Source organism: Chenopodium album, chromosome 5 (assembly GCF_948465745.1).
Source record: "Chenopodium album chromosome 5, dcCheAlbu1.1, whole genome shotgun sequence".
Classification (NCBI taxonomy): Eukaryota; Viridiplantae; Streptophyta; class Magnoliopsida; order Caryophyllales; family Amaranthaceae; genus Chenopodium; species Chenopodium album.
In genome coordinates this window covers 68,112,234-68,116,434 of record NC_137838.1, presented here as the reverse complement: position 1 = coordinate 68,116,434, position 4,201 = coordinate 68,112,234, and positions in this window count along the sequence as shown.

Sequence of the window (4,201 nt, the reverse complement as noted above, 5' to 3'; positions counted from 1 at the left end):
TTAGCCTCATAGCCACAACTCCTAAGAGTACTATAAAACTTTTCAAACCATTGCTTAGGAGCTTGCTTAAGACCATAAAGAGACTTTCTAAGCTTACACACTTTGTGTTCTTGTCGCTTCACCACAAAACCCTTTGGTTGAGTCATATAAATTTCTTCATCAAGGTCTCCATTAAGAAAAGCCGTTTTGACATCCATTTGATGAACCACTAAGTCATGAATTGCCGCAAGGGCTACCAAGGTTCTAATGGTGGCAATCTTAGTCACGGGAGAATAGGTTGTCAAAGAAATCTATACCTTCCTTTTGGGTGAATCCTCTAATTACAAGTCTAGCCTTGAATTTTTCCATGGTCCTATCCGGTCTAAGTTTCTTCTTGAAAATCCACTTACAACTTATAAGTTTAGAACCCTTAGGCAAGTCACAAAGATCCCAAGTATGATTGGTCATGATTGAATCAAGTTCACTTTTAATGGCCTCTTTCCAAAAACTAACATCTAAGGACCTCATTTCCTCATCATAAGTCTTAGGGTCTTCTTCTAAAAGAAACAAAGACACAACATGTTCACTTAAATAATCCACATCAAAGTCTTTTACAACAAAAGAAGTCAAGAAATCCGGTCCAAAGGAAGACTCTACTCTAGGTCTCTTACTTCTCCTAGGTTCAACTTCTACCACTTTGATAGAGGAAGAGGGGAGATTAGAACTAGACATAGAATCAACAAGGGGCACATTCATACTTGACTTACTAGCATGCATATCAACATTAGAAGACAAGGACTTGTTCATAGGAAAAATATGCTAAAAAATACCGCATCTCTAGCTTCACAAATTGTTCTATCACTTAATAACATGAACCTATAGGTTGCACTATTATGAGCATATCCGATGAACACACAATCAAAAGTTTTAGACCCGATAGTTGATTTTTTAAAATTCGGAAAAGCCACCTTAGCCTAACACCCCCACACTTTTAAAATTTTAAAATTTGGACTATATCCCTTCCAAAGTTCATAGGGGGTTTTATCCAACTTCTTATGGGGCACTATATTGAGTACATAACAAGCGGAAAGAACCGCCTCTCCCCATAAGTTATCGGATAAACCTGAACTAAGAAGCATGGCATTCATAGTCTCTTTCAAAGATTTGTTTTTCCTTTCGGCAATACCATTTGATTGAGGTGTGTAAGGTGGACTAGTTTCATGTATGATGTCATTGGCCTCACAAAACACTACAAGAAAATAACCTTTTCGTAGCGATTATTTTAACCTTTAGTATCGATTGTAATTGCAACAAAAAGCTTTCCCAATGAATGGTCATTCGATACAATATCCCCCGTTGCCTTAGCCTTTAGTAGTGGTTTTCAATATCGCCGGGGTTGACCTCAATAATCGATACGAAAAACTACATAAAAAAAAAAACATGCGTATGATCTTTACAAGATTCTAACATGCAACCTCAAACTCTTATATTAAATGCTTCACCAATAAGCTATGACATATTTTATGTATTCTTGGTCAAACAATATTTATATATCTAGTGTTGAAAAGGTTTTTCGTATCGATTTTTAGGATTTAGTGGCGATTGTAAATGATACGATTTCTCAAAATTATATAAATGTGTAAAAATAGTGTGGTTATGTATTATTATGTTTTCCGTATCGATTTTATATGGGGAAAACATGGCGATTGTAAAAACGATACGACTTCCTTAATTATTTCACAAACATACTTGCATATTGTAGCGAATGTACAATCACTACGAAATAATCGCTACGAAAAGACATTTTTCTTGTAGTGAAAATCTTTTAAAGAACCTTTTCCATATTCACCACCTCTATTGGTTCTAACTCTTTTGATTTTAAGGTCCAATCGATTTTCAACTTCGGCTTTATACTTTAAAAATGCACTTTCGGCTTCATCCTTTGTTTTAAACAAATACACCTTGGTATAACGAGAAAAATCATCAACAAAAGTAATATAATAATTTTTTCCACCCCTACTAGTGCAATATTTAAAGTCCGCTAAATCCGAATGAATTAACTCAAGTAATGTTGTACTTCTTGAGACCACTTGCTTAAATGGTTTCTTAGTATGTTTGGCCTCAACACAAATTTGGCATTTGTCAAGTTTGTCATCCATTGAAAAATTAATCAACTTCATGTCCTTTAACTTTTTCAAATAAGAGGAATTTAGGTGACCCAAACGATTGTGCCAAACATCCAAAGACTCAATAATATAAGCAAAAGAAGTACTTTCATTCTCATTCATAACATTCAAAACAAACAAGTCATTATTAAGGTAACCTTTCCCAACAAAGTCTCCATTCTTAGTCATTACAATCTTGTCGGCCTCAAAGACAAGTTTTAGGCCGGCTTTGTTGAGAAGGGCTCTCGAAATAAGATTCCTCCTAAGAGAAGGGACATACAACACATTATTTAAAAAAAAGTTTTTTCGGAGGTAAGTTTGAGATGGACCTTTCCTTTGCCAAGGACTCCGGCGGTACTACTATTGCCCATGTAGACATGATCACCGTCGGTAACATCTTCAAACTCGGTCATCAAGGCCTTATTAGCACAAAAGTGCCTAGATGCTCCGTTGTCCAAAATCCACTCCACTTTGTTCTCGACCAAGTTGGATTCCAACACCATCGCCGCAATGATTTCTTCCTTTTCAACAACATTGTCTTGGGAGATGTGGTCATCTTTCTTTGCTCCATGCCTTCGGTTACATTGGTATGCTTTGTGTCCAATGATTCCACATACATAGCAAGCACCTTTTGGCTTTTGGATTTTATTGTTTGGAGTGAAGTTATTTTTGGAATTGTTGCTTGTTTCCCTTATTCTTAGAATTTTCCTGTTTTTAGACACATTCAAAGAAGACTCAACAAGATTAGCTTTAGAAGAATTAAGAGATAAATTCTCAAACTTATCCTTAAGGCGATTAGCCTCTTCGGTTCTCATGTGACTAATAAGCTCTTGAAGAGTCATATCCTTCTTCTTATGCTTTAAAGAATTCCGGTAGTCATTCCAAGAGGGAGGGAATTTCTCCAAGAGGACATTGGCTTGAAGAGTCTCACACATCTTCATGCCTTCACCAAGAATTTCGGTCACCATGTTCTCATATTCATGGACTTGAGACATGATAGGCTTCTCATCATCCATCTTGAAATTGAGCCATTTGCCCACTACGTACTTCTTTTTCCCGGCATCATCCGCTCCATACTTTTTCTCCAAAGAGTCCCAAATGGCCTTGCTTGACCTGAAATTGACAAACAATCAAACAAAGTATTGTTCATATGGTTAAGGAGATGACCACGAACAAGCTTGTTGTCCTTTTCCTTTTTCTTTAAAGCTTCCGTGATGGCCGCAGAAATGAGATCCGCTGTGATTTTGGCAGCTTCTTCCGCCTTCTCCAATATTTCAATGACATCTTCATTCAAGACATAATCTATTTCCACTTGTTCAAAAAAGATTAGTAACTTTTGTGGCCACCTCTTGTAGTTGTTACCATCAAGAGGTTCCAACTTAGAGAGGTCGCGAAGAGACTTCACAATAGTATTAGCAATAGACATAATTTCGTTTTCAAATTGTTGTAAATATAGGAGTAGTCTATTACAAATAGTATAAAAATATTAAGCAAGACCGAAAAATTGATCTCACAAAAGTAGGAAGAGTACGGTGTGTCGTGAAGCAAATTCACTGACTTGAAAATGAAATTCCGACGCAACCGAGGTGCTCAATTGTATTCGTCGGCACGTTCCCTAAGGTTAACACACTACTTCCACTCAAAGGCACTTTTGGGTGGAAGGTTAGAGCCAAGTAATTTATGCCCAATATAGAGTATGTGTTTAGCTTGTGTTTGATATGTATTTTTTAATGTGTGTGTAACATAATAAAGACTTCTTCTATTTATAGAAAAACATAGAAGAAGAATCCCATCAAACGTCAAGGGAGATGAATAATCAAATTGATGGTGGTAATTAATCTCCTTTAACATTCTTATAAAAGGGGAGGGTTATAAGAGTTACACAAGAGAAAAACATTGGTGATTTATCACCTTAAACTTCTACTAAACTGAGGTGTTATGTGAGAATTATTCAATTGAAATTAAGAATGGGAAGTAACATCTTGAACTCCCTTTCTTTATTCCAACACAGACCACACCTAGGTAGCGCAAACCAAACCACACCCGCAGCACCGCAA